This window comes from Rhinopithecus bieti, unplaced genomic scaffold (assembly GCF_001698545.2).
Source record: "Rhinopithecus bieti isolate Rb0 unplaced genomic scaffold, ASM169854v2 scaffold_10775, whole genome shotgun sequence".
NCBI lineage: Eukaryota > Metazoa > Chordata > Mammalia > Primates > Cercopithecidae > Rhinopithecus > Rhinopithecus bieti.
In genome coordinates, this window is record NW_016806885.1 from 1,252,748 (window position 1) to 1,270,688 (window position 17,941).

At 33.9% G+C, this 17,941-nt stretch overlaps 1 pseudogene; it reads right to left on the minus strand.

The window, feature by feature from the left end:
• Positions 1-13,220: 13,220 nt before the first annotated feature.
• Positions 13,221-13,515, minus strand: LOC108533647 (HIG1 domain family member 1A, mitochondrial pseudogene; annotated as a pseudogene).
• Between the last annotated feature and the right edge of the window lie 4,426 nt (positions 13,516-17,941).

Sequence of the window (17,941 nt, forward strand, 5' to 3'; positions counted from 1 at the left end):
TAATATATAGCAATATATAACATAAAATATAATAAATATATAATAAAAATATATAGGGGAATTTATTAAGTATGTGTGTGTGTATATATCCTATATATATCCTGTGTGTGTATATATATATCTTATTTGTTTTGTCCCTCTAAGAGAACCCTAATACACAAACATTTTGGAAGACAGTTTGGCAGTTTCTTACGAAACTAAACATAATCTTAACATGTGATCCAGCAGTCATGATCCTTAGTGTTTACCCAAAGGAGTTGAAAACTTATGTCTGCACAAAATCTTGCTCACAGCTGTTTATAGCAGTTTTATTCATAATTGGCAAAACAGGAAAACAGCCAAGATATCCTTCTATAGGTGAATGGATAAGCAGACTCTACTATATCCAGACAGCAGGATCATTTTCAGTGTGAAAAAGAAACGAGCTATCAATCCATGTAAAGACATGGATAAATCTTAAAGGCATTTTACTAAATGAATGAAGAAAATGTGAAACTCTACATGTTGTGTGAACACAAGTATATGACATTCTGGAAAAGCTAAACTATGGAGACAGTAAAAAGATCAGTGATTGCCAGGGGTAAAAAAGGAACAGGGATAAAGAGAACATAGAGGATTTTAGGGTAGTGAAAATAATCTGTATGTTACTATTATGGTGGATATATGTTATTATCCATATAAAGTACAACACCAGAAGTGATCACTAATACAAACTATGGACATTGAGTGATATCGATGTGTCAATGCAGGTTTATAGATTGCAACAAATTTACCACTCTGGTGACGGATATTAAAAGTGGGACCACCTGTGTATGTGTAAGGGGTATATGAGAACTCTGAATACTTTTTGATAATTTTGCTATGAACTTGAAACTGCTGCAAAACGCATTTATATATAGGAAGTTTATAAAGCAGAACTAGAAAATTTTTGCTTTATTGTATTTTTTAAAAGTATTAATGTAATATTTTCTTTATAGAAAACAAAACAAATCATTTTGAGTTTATACTTTTAAATTTAAAATTCCAGGTGTTCCTACAACATTGGCATTTTGATCCCTGTACTCAGAGTATGTCCTTAGTCTGTCCACACATATTAGGCATTCTCCTGCCCTCTGTCTTTTCCTAATTATTATCTCTAGCTTTAATACTTTTAACTTCTTGTTTGTCCTTCTTTTCCTTAAATTTCAGCTTCATAGCTATCTTGCTATAAATTTGTCTCAATAGTAAAGCCACCCATGATCTCTTCCTTATCCAAATTCTTTTTTGTATTGATTGAATAAAACAATCATTTGATACTGATGCAGGATTTTTTTCTGCTCCTTAGCTCTACTAGATCCAAATTCTTGTCTCACAACAAGGAAGAATTAGGTGTGTGGATACCAGAGAGTGAGTGGAGTAGAATTTATTAAGCAAAAGGAAAGTTCTCAGCAAAGAAAGAATGCAGGGATGGATCCCCTACCTGAAAGCAGAAAAAAATTCCCTGATACGACTGACCATGGGGCTTTTATGGGCTCAGAATAAGGAGTGTGTGCTGATTGGTTTGTAAGTGTGCAAAAAAGGGTGAAAGCAAAGATACTACTCAAAGGTGAGCATGACAGAGTAGAAAACCAATTAGGAAAGGGTAGGTATATGTAAAATATATGACAGGTGTGGATCAATCAGAGGAAAGCACACCAAACAGAAAGACAGGTTCTTAATCTGGTCCAAGGATTTAACTTGTAGCTTGGCTTTCAGGCTTTAAACTGTTTCTGGCTTGTAGGTGGGGTTTCACTGGGGACCTGGGTCTATCTGCCTAGCCTTTTGACTGCCTCCTGCTGCTTTCAATACTTACCACATCTCTATTTTCATTCTTAGTGAGCTTTCATCTTTTATGTTAATTATGAAGCTATGAACCTTTTGTAGTTTTTACCTATGGGCATTACTTGTGCTTGGCACATTTGCTTACAAAATATTGATGTTTGAAATATGAATTGTGATTGACAAGATTCTTTACAATGTCTTTGGAGATCTGCTGGGTTTTTGGTGATTTTCCTTAGTAGTAAAATTAATTGTAAGTATGCACTTTTTAAAAACTACAGTTAAGAAAACACTGCATGTACAAATTCAAATATGAACCAATGCAAGAGGCAGCATCATTTAATATAAAAACAACTAAATTTACTTTTCTATATTCATGGTCCTTTGGACTTAAATTCTCTCCAGAGAATTTCACCAAGCATGACTTGTCAGGGTGTTATTTTAAATGAAGTGCATGCAGCGAAGCCTCCTCTCTATTTGTACTGTGATTTAAAAAAAAAAAAAAATGTGGTAATAAAGCTCATTTGAGTACCATGATGAGCTAACTGAAAATACTAACCTCTGGCCCTTTACCCTCTCCAATCATGCAGAGAGTTTGCAGTTTAACTAAAGAAATTGACAGTGGAAACAATGCTGTTGTACTGTCCATGTTTGATAGCTGCTCAATCAAATCGCATTTTATGAAGACAAAACATACTTTAAACTTTCTTTTGGTACAAAGTTGCTGAGTGATGACAAATGCTAGATCTATCAGTCATAACTGGTTCTGGATCATTACCAATACCATGAAGAAAACTTCATAATCACCACGTTGAAAGATCAGTTCATTTGCTGTGATGTGCACTCATATTTGTCTGACAAAGAAACACCCAAATACTGTGCTGTAAATGCTCGAGATTAATATTCAAAACTGCTACAGTGTGTGTAGCACTGTATATATGTATTTACATATGTAATGCACATATATTTACATATGTAATGTATACACATGTAATGTATACATATATTTACATATGTAATGCTCACATATATTCCATTCACTAGATTAAAAAAATTCTTCTACAAAATAATCTTTTAAAAATTAATTATGTGACATTTATTTTTTGTTGTTGAGTACATGGGAAAAGGGATGTTTTTCAACCATACCTGTTCTATGATTGTTCTTAGATGATTGTAAGTAACATCATAAATGTTTTATTAATACTTTCATTCAAATAATGTATCTGTATATGACTGTGTTACACCAAAATATAGTAAAGAAGTAACAATGAAGAAATACTGTAAACGTTTTCTAAATTCTTCATTCTCTGGAGCCATGTGGAAGAATAAAGTACCACTGGTGAAATTACAGTTGTCATTTTTGGTAGCTGGTCAAATTTTTCCATCCCAGTTTGATGCTTTAAGAACACGAAGCTTGCCACCAGACATGACAAAGCTGAAGTTCTAGTCTGTCACTGACTAGCTGGGTTGTTCAGAGAAGTCGCTTCTCTCTAACCATGTTTCATGAACTATATGAGGTGATAGAAGCTAGTCAAAATCACAGGTTGTTCTGAGCATTAAGTGAGATGATACATATTGTCTTTAGCATGGGTCTGAATCATATGAAGTATACAAAAATGTATGTTAAATTTATATATCATTTTATGAATTTGAGATATATCTCTGTGCTTTGAGATTTTCTGTAAAATAATCCTATTGTCAGAGGATGAACGGTCTTTGTGGGCTCTGACTTCCAAGTGAGAGACTCAACTGATTTTCTGAACTCCCCTAGGTAACCAAGCTCAGATTTGACATTAAAAAAAAAAAAAAAAAATCTTCTGGCTTGGTGTAGTGGCTCATGCCTGTAATTCCAGCACTTTGGGAGGCTGAGACAGGTGTTTAAGGTCAGAAGTTCAAGGTGCCTTGAGGTCAGAAGTTCAAGGTCAGGCACCAGAGGCAGGTGCCTGAGGTCAGAAGTTCAAGACCAGCCTGGCCAACATGGTGGACCCCATCTCTACTAAAAATACAAAAACTTAGCTGGGCATAGAGGTGGGCAACTGTAATCCGAGCTACTTGAGAGGCTGAGGCAGCAGAATGGCTTAAACCCGAGGCGGAGGTTGCAGTGAGCTGAGGCCACGCCTTTGCACTCCAGCCTGCACAATAAGAATGAAACTGCCTCAAAAAAGAAAAAAAATCTTCTTAGGGATAACCACACTGCTCTCTAACTTCTTTTTACCTATCATAACAAGGGAAAGAAATTGAAATTCCCACTTTAGAGATTCCTTTATATAATCCAAATAAAATGTTTGAATTTGGGCAAAACAAATATATTATAAATAGTTTCAAATAGAAACAGTGCTGGATGTCAGGCTGCAGAACCTCTCTTGACTGTTTCCCCTGATTATATATAGGAAAGGTCATTACTACCCAGTATTTTCAACAAAGCAAAGCAAGTGGCATTCATTTTGAGAAAGTTTTCTCCTTTTCAAAAACTCTCTCATACCATCCTTTTTTGTTATGTGACACAATTTTGGTAAATTAGAGATTGCAGAAATTGAGTTTAAAATAGATTAAGTAGTATAATAATTATTGATTAGATACAAAAAGTGTTGGACCATATCCAGAAATGAAATCATCCAGTGGTTCAATGCCACTAGTACCCGTACATTACATTCTCAACCTTCCTCCTTCCCTTCTTTCCTCCCTCTCCCGCTAATCCTTCCCTTTCTTTATTCTTCCATACCTTCTCTCCCTCTCTCCCTCTCTCTCTTCCTCTCTCCCTCACTCCCTTCCTCCCTCACTCCCACTTTTTATCCCTCTGTCTCTCCTGGTTTCATCTTTCCCCTTCTTCCTTTATTTCTATTTTAGTTTACATGTTCCAGCCACACTTTTAGGAACAAAGTTCAGTATAAATAATAATTCTTATACCTTATAACAATCTGGTAAGATAAGGAACGTTACCATACCTATTTTACAGATAAAGAAATTGAGGCACAGAGAGGTTATATACTTTGCTGGAGGTCATATAAGTGGTGTCTAAATGTAGATGATCTGAATACAGAGGGTTTTTTTTTAAAAAGATGAAGTGATATCTTTGAGTATATTTGTTGCACAGGATACAATGGAAATCTCATACAGTTTTCTATAGCTATTCCAAGACTCACTGATGTTTCTAAGATCCCATGACTTGAGCAATATTTACCTTTCTTTTCTGTACACAGATCCAAACATTTAGCAAGCATTGTAAAGGGGTGCTGTTTGATGTGTTTTATAGTGAGATACAGGTGAGGGTTGAATTTTAGCTTCCATAGAAAAATCAAATCTCTGTCATCATATGTGATTTGGTAGCCATCTTGCCATCCTTTATCCCTGAATTTCACTTCTGTTTGAGCCTGTATTTATCCAAACATGAAAGTCAGCATTTCTACCTGATACTACAGAAAATCCAATCACACCAAACATTTGGAAGTGTTCGTGGACAATTGAAAATCACAGGGAAATTCGTGAAGGGTAATGCCATTCATTGAACACTCTTTACCGTTTAACAAATCCTTGCTGTTCTCTCGACTCCTTATAGTCCCCTACCCATTGCCTCTATCTACAATTCATTTTCTCTCTGTTGTACATAGTTTTCTCCCACTTACTTCTTTAGCGTTAGTGTCAGATAGTCTCCGCTCTTGAGGTCAGTTTCCACAGGAAATTTTATTTTCTACATACTTATATTCCTTTAATATGAACGGTTTATCCATCTACACAGAGAATACATTCTATCTTCATCTCATAAATTAGGATGTATATGAAGAAATGAATAGCTTGCATATTTGGGTATACAGTAGACCCTTGAACAATGTGGGGGTAAGGGACACAGAACCACCATGCTGTTGAAAATTTCCATATAATTTTCTGCTCCCCCAAAACTTAACTACTAATAGCCTGCTGTTGACCAGAAGTCCTACTGAAAGCATAGTCAATTAACACATATTTTGTATGTTATACATATTATATACCTTATTCTTACAATAAAGTAAACTAGAGAAAGTGAAATGTTATTAAGAAGAAGATAAAACATATTTACTATTCATTCAGTAGAAGTGGCTCATCATAAAAGTCTTCATTTGCATTATCTTCACGTTGAGTAGGTTGAAGAGGAAGAAGAAAAGGAGAGGTTGGTCTTCTGTCTGGGCATGTCAAAGGTGAAAGAGGTGGAAGGGGAGACAGGAGAGATTAATTGAAAAAAGTCTGTGTATAATTGGACCCATGCAGTTGAAACCCATGTCGTTCAAGTGTCAACTGCATATGCGTCTGTGTGGCGAAGGCTGGAGGGGGAGAGCAAGCACACAGGATGATGCAAATACACACAGTAAAGATAGAGAGTGGTATAACTCTAATAATAGATGCCCAATAATTTTAGTCCACATTTTCAAGAAAATGGAGTCCAAACCAAGGTTTAAAAGTGCTCATAGTTAATTAAGAAAATTAAAAAAACCACAGTAGCAAAGGTGAAAAAATGAAGTGAGGCAAGGAAGGATGTGAAGCAATGCAACAGAATGCATTGCTGTGCTAGACACTGCATGTGGTGATTGACAAAAAGTCACTTGTGAAACTGATTTGGACTAGACAACATGGAAATTAGGCTTTGCAGTGCTGCCTGCAAACATGTATCTGCCTGGGTATTTCCTGTCTCTTGCTTCCCATTGTCCTATATTTACCCCAGGTGGACTCAATGCCTCTGGAATGTCTAGCTGCTTTTGTGGCTGCTTATGCCAGATTCTTAACCCTGGAGAGGTCATTGGGGCAGGATAATTTGTGCCCTGCAGTGTGGCATTTCATTTAAGTCAGGAATATCTCCTGATTATGAGATTCAGGAATACGACATTTATCTAGCTCTGGCAGTCAAGGGACAGGCCTGCACTTTAAAGCTGTGACCTGGGAGGACATTGTTGTCTGACGGGCTTAAGAACACTGGGAATCTTAAGAACAAAAGGCAGTATCATGTTCCTATGCTTACTCCATGTGCTAAAAGAAACACAATTAAGAAATGGAAATCACCCAGCTATGTGATAAGTCTCATTATAAACAGTTAACCATCCTCAGTTTTCTCCCTTGAAGGAGAGAAAAAAACAAGAAACAACACGACCTTCCAGTGAGAAGGGCTCCAACAGTTATCTTCTTAAATATAGAACCAAACATTTTCAGAGGGCAAATTGCTTATTGTGTGGGGCTGTCCAACTCAATTTTGGCATCCTTGGGCCTTGCTTGTTGATGCAAGTAGTACTCCCTGGTATTGAGACACCTAAAAATGACCTCACATATTTCTCAGGTTGGGATAAGTATGAACCTTGTTTGTGACCCATTGTTAATAATCCACGTTAACTATATTTCAGTCACTGACCATTTCTGATTGAATCTCGAGATTACTTACAACTTTACCTCTAATATGTAATTGATTATGCATCCTTTTTCAAATACAGTATTCTAGATACCAATATTGTCTGGGTAACTTGAGAAACAAAACTCTTTTTCATCCTTTGTCTGGTCCCTAAAAATGTTAATTTACTTCAAGATTCTATCTCCAGCTTTGCTCTTATTCTCTCTACTGTATTAAATTGATGTCATTTATTCCCCTGGTTTCACTTTCCATCTATATAATAGGGACTCCTAGAAATAAATTTCCAGCTGAGCCTTCTCCATTGAGCTTTAAAAATGAATGCCTAACGTGGTTTGGACACCTGAACTTCGATGTTTCCATGGCACCTGAAACTCATTATTGCAAAAGGTGAATTCATATTTCTTCCTCCAAACTGGCTTGTATTCCTGTACTTTCCAATTCATTTGGTGAAATATAATTTACTCTCTTACCAACATTAGAATATTTAAAAATTCTTGTCTTTTATTTTGATTTTTTCTTTACCTTCCACATCTAATCATTTGGTGAAAATCTTGGAAATCTTACTTTTGAATAAGCAAGGTCTTCTTCATACTAGCTATTAGTCACTATGTAAAGGTTTAAGTATAATAAAATTGATAAGTGTTCATTTATAACTGGATATTTATTATATAAACAGTATTGAGTTGTTGTTCTCTGATTTAATATTATATCTGGAAAACTTGTTATTTTGTGTAGGTTTGCCTTGTTGGTTTCTAGGAGCACATATATTATAGGGTAACACTTTACCACAATGATGAGGAAATACAACGTAAAACCAACATTGAAGCATTTTCAGTTCCTTTATTGTCCTGGCATCTATATGTGGATTTGTGAGATGGGTTTGGAATGGAAAGCTTTAACCTTCAGAATTTTTACCATATGTGCTTTGCTTATTTTGTTTTTAATGCACTTTTCCTGAGCAATGAAGCCATATATATTTAAATTTATTTAAACAGACTACCCTTCTTGAACAGCTAGCCTATAATCACTATTTACTTAATATCGTGTGGTTACTAAAGCCAGGTTTTCAATTTGAATCTGAAAGTCCTTCATGCTGGACACAGTAAAAACATTAGTTGTTAAATAGACAGAGACAGATTGGTTGATCTTATCCAGTTGACTTGTTCCTCATCCCCACATCCAAGTTCTCATGCTATTAGGAAAGTGTGTTGCTTTTATTAATGCCTGGTATGGTCTCTCTTCATGTGAATTGGCAGCCTTTATAGTATATAGTGTTAAATCAGGTGAAAGCTTCAGTATTGCATTTCACAATGGAGTTACCTTTCAAATATAGGAAAGGACATTATTTGACCAGATTTTGCTAAGTAAATGAAGTTCCTGGGCAGGCAATAGCAGATATGTTTATAGTTTTAGAGATTAAAGAGAAATTTGGGTAGGCATAGCCTGTCTGAATGCCCTTTTGTGAGCACTAGTTAATATCAGAGTAAGTCAGAATAGTCTCTCATTGGATGAAAGGTGAGTGTTGCTATTCTAATTTATATCATAGGATTCAAAATTTAAGAAAAGTTGCTCCTTCATCAAAATGCTTTACTAGTACTGGAGTAATATAGGATTCAGCAACTGAGAGAACCACGACTGTGTATGCAAGGGGGTTTCTAAATCCCAGAGTTTCCTGTTCACTTATCAGTATTCTTTTGGAATGCTTTTTGATTAAAACAACAGAATTAAAATTGTAAGAATTTAGGTTATGACAGAATTACTTTGAATTTTTTTTTTTTTGAAAATACTAATTTGATTTTCATTTTGTTGTTTATTAGGTCTGGAATTTGTATCCAGGAAAATGTAACATCTGATGATAATTACATTTTATAATAAAAAAAGATAATCTAACTAGACACATTTTAGTTCATTAGAAGAGAAATAACATAAGAAGAGTACACTTTTAGGAGTTAAATTTGATTTGTACTTCTTCGATACTTACTTACAGATCTTCAGGGATTATAGCTATAGTTTGTTTCCAAGGATTGGTTTATCCAGAATGAAAGATCACATACTTACTTTCTCAGATCTTAGCTTCTCAAGAAGATGAATGGGAGTGTTGTCTTGCTGGAACACCTTCAAGCTGTCTCAGCATGTAGTGGTATCGTTAGGAGCATTTGGTGTTCTCAAGGATATTGAAAGCATTATAATGCTCACATGACAATTGGAAGAAGTTTACGGGTCCCTTCGTGTAAGAATATTTCAACACTGAAGTATGTACAGATGAGGCTTAATTATTTGCCTGGGAATTATGATGAGTCCAGCTCCACAGAGGTCTGATACGATTTGTGTTTCATAATCTTTGATGGAGGAATACAGAGAGTTCTCGGAGTATTTTAGATTTCCATAAATTATACTTTCATTTCTTAGGCAAAGAAGAAATATTCATATGTTCTTGAATATGATTATTGGTTCACAGCCTTTATAGTTTTCATATACTATAAATATTTGTCACCTTATTTGATTTTAAACTGGAATAATAACTTTAATTAGACAAAATATGGACAGTTTATAATGATAAGTTGTTTTTTTAAACCCAAAGCCATTTTAATATATCAGTGTTAAATTTCAATCCAATAATGAATAAAAGTATTTAAGGAAAACATTTAAATTGCATTTTTTCCAGTAAAAAGGCATATTAATATAGTATTTCTTAAAAAATTATAAATAATTTATATATTTAATATATTTAATTTTCAGACACAGAATCAACATCATTACTTTTCTAAATATTTGACACTTGCAATAAAATGTCACTCTTAAGGAAACATTTGGATATTGCAGCTGCTTTAAAGAAATACCCAGGAAATTCAGAGCTCACTATGAAGGTTTCTAAAAACACTTTTAAAGTCAGTCAGATTAAGAGTGATTATAGTAAAGAGCTACCAAAGATTTTAACATTGTTCAATATAAGGATTATTTCTGTTAAAAATAGCATTATGTTATTTGTTGATTTTAAACTTAGTAACACTTATTTCTAAGTCAAATTTATCTTTAAAAATTGAAAGTACCTTTTATGACAAGTTTGTTTGGGTGCTAAAATAAACGCAGTTCAAGACAAATCTTTCTCCAGTTTAATTGAATAATTGACAAACAGGAATTACATATATTAAAGGTGTAAACTTAATACTTTGATATATGCATACATTGAGAAATTATCACCACACTCAAGCTAATTAACTTATCCATCACCTTACATAGTTACTTTTTTGTGTGGTGACAGTACTTAAGATCCACTCTCTTAAAAAACCACAAATATGCAATACAATTTTGCTAACTATTTTTGCCATACTGTACATTAAAACTCAGTAACTCATTCATCTTGCATAACTGAAATATTGTGCATTTTATTAACATTTCTTCATTTCCTCCTCCCTCTCTACCCCTAACCGTGGCAACCACCATTCTACTCTCTACTTCTAGTTTTACTATTTTGTATTCCACATAGTAGTGATATCAAGCAGTATTTATCTTTGTCTACCTGGCTTATTTAACTTAGCATGATATCCTGCAGGTTCATTCATTTTGTTGCAAATTACAGGATTTCCTTCTTTTAAAGCCTAAATAGCATTCCATTATATATAAAAATATATATTATATATTTATATAATATAAACTATATACATTATATATACATATTTATATATTATATACATATATTTACATGTTACTACATTATAAATAACTGTATAATGCATATAATATAAAATTTTCTTCATTCATTCATTCATTCATTCATTCATTCATTCATTAGTATTTAGGTTATTTCCATGTCTTTTCTACTTTAAATGATGATGCAATTACAATGGGACAGCAGATATTACTTCAAGATCTAGATGTGATTTTCTTTGGATATCTACATAGAAGTGGGATTGCTGGATGATGTGGTAGTTTGATGTTTTAATAGTTGAGGAATCTCTATACTGTTTTTCATAATGGCTGCGCCAATATACATTCCTACCAACAGTGCACAGGAGTTTCCTTTTCTCCATATCCTCGCCACCACTTATCATCTTTATCTATCTTTATTGTAATAGCCATTTTAGGGTGAGAGGTGATATCTTATTGTGATTTTGATTTGCATTTCCATGATGATTGGTGATGCTGAGCATCTTGTCATATACTTTTGAGCCATTTGTATGTCTTCTTTTGGAAAATGTCTATTCAGGTTCTTTGCCCAGTTCTCAATTGGGTCATTGATTCTGTTGTTGTTGCTCTTGTTTTTTGTTTGTTTGTTTCATTTATTTATGTTTTGCTATTGAGTTGTATGAATTCCTTTTGTATCTTGAATATTAACCCCTTATCAGATATTTGGTTTGCAAATATTTTCTCTAACTCTGTAGGCTTCATTTTTACGTGTTGTTTCTTTTGCTCTGTTAAAGACTTTTTAGTTTGATGCAATCCACTTGTCTATTTTTGCTTTTGTTGCCTGTACTTCCGGTGTTATGACCAAAAATCTGCTGCCAAGACCAATGTCAATAAGGTTATTGTCTACGTTTTTTCCAGCAATTTTACATTTTCATGTGTTATGTTTAAGCCTTAATAAATTTTAAATTGGCTTTTGAATATGATGCAAGATAAGGTTTCACTTTTACTCTTTCACATTTAGATATTCAGTTTTTCCAACACTACTTATTAAAGAGACTATCCTTTTCCTTATGGATAAGGGTGTCTTGGCACCCTTATCCAAGATCAGTTGACAGTAAACGTATGGATGTATTTCTGAGCTCTCTGTTCTGCTCCTTTGGTCTACAAGTTTCTTTTGTGACTGACTATACTGTTTTGATTACTATATCCTTCTAATATATTTTGAAATCAGAATATGTCATGTATCCAGCTTTATTTTTCTTGCTCAGGATTGCTTTTGAATTCTTGGTATTTTGTTCTTTTTACATGAATTTTAGAGTTTTTTTCTATTTCTGTTAAGAATGCCATTGGGATTTTGACAGGGGTTGCATTGAAACTAGATCAATGGGTAGTATGGACATTTTAACAATATTAACTCTTTTTTTAGGGTCACTAACTTTAATAACAATACATATACCATGTTATCACCATGAAATATAAATATGTAAATTAAGGTTAGACAAGAGCTTTTCACAAGTGCAATAAAGCATTCTATATTATATCAAAGTTAGCATATAATGTGTGATCAAATCAACTTGCTCACAAATCATTAAGCGATTCCATTATGGGTAATTCATTTAATGTTTACAACTAAACATTAAACATTCTTATGGAGAAAATAAACAGTGCACACATTTTAAAAGTGTTCTTCATGTACCTTTGCATGAACACTTAAAATGCATATTCCTATTTCAATATGACATTTAAAAATTATTCTAACAGAAGCAAATATGTAATTCTGCAATTACAAAAGAACTAAAATAGAACCCATAATTAAATTATTATTATGTTTGCAACTGTGATTCTTCAATAAATACTGCTACTGTGTAACTCTCTTGTAAACTTTCTAGGTTTGCTTTAAACACACACACACACACACACATATATATATACTTGCAACTGTGGGAGGCTTTACAAGTTATATTCCATGCACTTTTCTGACAGAGTTTTAAAAGAGCCAGCCAGTCCACAACACAGACAGAATAAAAGGTAGATTAACTGAGGCAAATAGGACTCTTACATAACATCCAAAACAAGATTCTTCAGCAAACTGGGGTTTAGGGTTGGTCTGCTATCTTTTTTAGAATGAATTTCATCTTAACAGTTTAAGAAGATGGACACTTTAACACCATCAATTGCATTTAGGTGATGTGTATTTTTTGTGTTAACTTGACTCCCCTGAATGAACTCGTGAGTAAACTAGTCACTAGTAATTTGGTCACCAGGCAAGTTTAGCCTGCAAGAAAGGAAGTCAGTATTCAAAATACCATGTTATAATCTGAACACACTCAAATAGTTTATTTTCAACATTAACATGTAACTTCAACAATGAGATAGATGCCTAACTACAGCAAACTCCTCCAACAAGATCAAGACAGCATCTCTTCATCTAAGGCTTATGTTTCTCCCAGAATTCCTGATATGTGGAATAGCTCATACCAACAGTCATTGCTCCCACAACAAAGCCTTGACCTGCCACACACATGTGGATCAGATGAAGGGATATTTCAGTATTTCCCCTGCTTTTCGGTTTGTACAACACATATGCAACAACTGCTGGGAAATCAGCTATTCCAATGGGAACAAATGGTGCCTCATTAGCTTTTCTAACGTTTCGGTCCCTGATCTTCATCATGTAAAGAAACGGAAACATCTGTGTCTGTTGACATAGTAATCGCTTGAAGAATCTCCCTAAAGTGAGAAAACAACAATATTAACTCTTTTAATTCATGAACACTCCATATCTTTCCTTTTATCTGTGTCTCTTTTAATTTCTTCCATTCGTGTTTTATAGTTTTCAGTGTAACAATCCTTCACCTCTTTGGATAAGTTTATTCCTAAATATTTTTGTTGTTGTTAATATTGCAAATGGGACTGTTTTTTGAATTTCTTTTCTGAAAGATTTGTTGTCAGTGTACATAAATTTCACTAAATTGATGTGTTGATTTTGATCATATAAGTTTACAGAATTTGATTTTATTTCTAACAGTGTTTTGTTGTTGTTGAGTTCTTAGGGTTCTCTATATATATGATCGTGTCATCCCCAAAAAGAGAGAATTTTACTCTCCTTTCCAATTTGAATGTCTTTTTTTTTTTCCTTATCTAACTCCCCTGGTTAGGACTTTCAGTACTATGTTGACTAGAAGTGGCAAGAGAGAGGCATCTTTGCCTTGTATCAGATCTTAGAGAATAAGTTTTCAGCCTTTCCTCTTTGATTATGACTTTAGCTGTAGGTTTTTCATACATAACCTCAATTATGTTGAGATAAATGCTTTCTATATATATTTTGTGAAAATTGTGTTAATGTTTCTTTTTTTTAAAGAGGCATAGGTCTGAGAGGAATTTGTATGTGTGTAAAAACACTTTTATTAAGATTTTTTCAGAAACTAAAATGAAATTAGTTTATTTAATATGCATACACTTCTGTAAAATACATATCAATATATAAATTATATATTATTCATTATACATATTATTATATTAGTATTAAGGAATATCTATCTATCCATCTATTCCCCATTCTTCTATCCATCTATAAGTGTGAGGCAATATTATCTTGCACTTAACTGTAAGAAGTTAAATGAGGCCGGGCCCGGTGGCTTACGCCTGTAATCCCAGCACTTTGGGAGGCTGAGGCGGGTGGATCACGAGGTCAGAAATTCAAGACCAGCCTGGCCGAGATGGTGAAACCCCATCTCTACTAAAAATACAAAAATTAGCTGGGTTTGGTGGCAGGCACCTGTAATTCCAGCTACTTAGGAGGCTGAGGCAGGAGAATCGCTTTGAACCCAGGAGGTGGAGGTAGCACTGAGCCGAGATCAGGCCACGGCACTCCAGCCTGGGCGAGAGAGCAAAACTATTGTATCAAAAAAAAAAATAAATAAATAAATAAACAAATAAAATCCGGAGGTTGAGGCAGGAGAATCGTTTGAACCCGAGAGGCAGAGATTGCAGTGAGCCGAGATTGCGCCACTGTACTCCAACCTGGGCAACAGGGCGAGACTCCGTCTCAAAAAAAAAGAGTTAAATGAAATTAAACTCTCTAGAGTCAAAACCCACAAATAACTTCTCATATCATCCAGAGTGAAATCCAAAATGTGCCACACATGATTTGCCTTCCTCCTACTTCGCTGTCTTCACCTTCTTTTATTTTTAGTGCTTTTACCGCTTTTGCTCTTCCACCCTGACACTTGGCTGATTCTCGAATTCAATTGCAGAGTTCTTGCCAATGGGCCTTAGCGGTTGTTATTTTTGTCGGGAATGCTTTTCTCCAGTATTTCTGCAAGGCTCGTTTTCTCACCTTCTTTAGGCTCTAAAATCCCATTCTCACTCAAGCCTTTTTTTATAATCCTATTTCAGATTGCGGTCTCCACCTCAGCATTCCCTATTCTCCTTTGTCTAAGCAGTGATCACCACCAAGGATGCTGTATATTTTATGTCTAATATGTTATAATGTTCACCTGTTGTGTGTCTTCTTCCGGTAGAATGCACATTTTAGAAAGGCCACAATTTTGTCTGTTTTTTTTTCACTACTGTGTCTGCTGACATAAATTAGTTATTCAAAGAATACTTCTTGAATTGATGAATAAGTGAATAAAAACACAAGGTTGAGTGATAGGCAGGATTTAATTGTTAATTGTCTTAATAGGTCTGTCATATAGCATAACTAAGAAGAGCATATGAGTCACGAGCTTTATTTTAGTAATTTTAATTATTTGGTCAATATTAGTCGTATAAAATTGGGATAAATTAATTGGATTACGGTTTTTAGATAGTATGCCAATTGATTTATGGAATTAAGTACACATGAATGATGATAATTTAAGATTTTATTGATCAGATTTCAATTTTTGTTTCTATTATATTTCCATTTGCTTTTTAAATGTTAGCAGATAAGAGATATGGGAGAACTGGGTTGGTGGACAGGTAGTTAGCTATCACTAGAATGCCATGAGCAATTGAAGTACAATAAATATCGGATCTTTTTCCCTTGGTTCAGGGTGTGTGTGTGTGTGTGTGTGTGTGTGTGAACTTGAATGGGCGAATAGGTTATGTTTCCTTTAAAAACACATGTGATCATTAAAACCTAGAAAAGCTTAATCATAACTAAAGAGAAAAGCTTCACCCTAGGTTGTATAAATAGTACAAATACATGAAATTTCCAAAGGACTTAATGAGAACAAGTTCTTTGGATTCAAATTAATTTAATTAAATAATGATCAAAAGCAGGTATGCAATGGTATTGTAATATAATTTCTAAAAGTTTAATTTTAAATCACTTTTCTGAAATCTAACTTTTTAATGTTTAAAATATCAGTAAGGAAGATGACTGCTTCCTATCACAGATTTTAGTTCAATGGCTGATGAAGGTCCTCCAGAGTTTGTGGCTAAATGAAAGGAGCCAGCCTATGAGCTAGATATGCCATGATATAGAAAATTTTATTTATTTCAAATTTATAGTATTTTAATTTATTTCATCTTTTAAAATTGATTCACCTAAATGTTGTCATTTTTAAAGAAAATAAAATTCCCTTTATAGTATCTATTATTCAGAATTTCAGAGCCATTCTAGCTATTATTTTAGTTTACAGACTTCTTTTCTAATGGCCTAGAAATTTTCTGTACTAGGACTTAATTAAGGGCATTGGATGTCCCCAGTGACCCGATAGAAACTTGACTAGAACTTGACTTAGGTTACTTCTAGCATGCAGGGACTCCAACCCTTGAGTTTTCTGTCTCCCTAAATAGATTTGGCTCATTTCTGGTATCAGTCATGAAAGACCTGAGAGCTCATCCTTCCATAACAATCTACCTTGAGTTCATCACCTGACAGTTGCCTTACTGTTATGCTTGATTTCCAAACTCAATTTACTTCTGGACTTCTGGTTTGTTGACCTTCTGCACTTATTCACAATAAGCAACTTCTTGTCAGTACACTTCTACAACTCGAGCCCGTATCGTTGCTGCTCCTAGCTACCAACCTAACCTGAAAAGTCAGAACAAAAAACACAGAAAACCAGAATGAACTGTCACTTGAGGGATGACAGTCCAGCTGTCCATCAAATGACACTCTAGGATAAAGCCAGTGTATATGTCTGAGATCACAAGGAGGGAAGTTGTGAAATGGACATCCTTTTTATTTCCAAGTGCACGGTGATATCAGGTATCTCAGATAACAGTGTACAACTTCTGATATCTCTTACCTATTGAATTCCTTTTTTTTCCACATTATCAAGCTTTCTTTACACATTGTTCACAATACAGTTGTAATTTAGTTGTTAAACATATTATTTTTTAAAAATGAGGTGTGTACTCTAATCATCATACTCTAGTGTTCCTTGACTTGATAAATATTTGCTATATGAATCACTTTTGTGATTAATTGACTAAATTAATCTGGGTTTACATTACTTGAAATTTGTTACTTTAAAAAATCATATCTGTTCAAAGTTGCCAGATGAATCATCTTCATAGAAATAACTGATCAACTCATTTTAAAAGCCACATTTTCAAATATTCATAAGCCACAACAAATCTCATTGTTTATGCCAAATGTCAAGTATTTTACTTAGTCTGACCCACTCACTGAAATCATGTATCAAAATGGATTGTAAGTATTTTCAAGATTCATCCTTGAAAATGTCATATTTTAAAATGATTAAGTTTCCTGAAGCTTTATGGAAAAATTTGAGTCTAATTCAGAGAATTTTAGGATATCCATATAAGCACATAGAGTACGTTTGATAAATGACTATGTTCACAAGGAAAGATATACCTCCCATAAGGCTTTAATAAAAGAGATAAAGTGTAGCTTTTTGTGTAGTTTTATTTAAAATATGGCATATGAATCATGCATATTATAAATATAGCTTGCAGAAAAAGCTATGGTATACTTACACTAGTAATCAATGTGGTTGAATTGATTTTAATAGTCTCTGCAAATTCAGTTAGACATGAAACATGCAAGTTTAATAAGTTCAGAAAAAAATTTGTCTCATATATGCTTCTTTTCTTTAGATATTACTATATCTCAGAAAGATGAGTACTTTATTTCACTCATTAGAGAGGTTAATTAAGTAAACTTAATGAATAATAAATGAACTGCTTTCA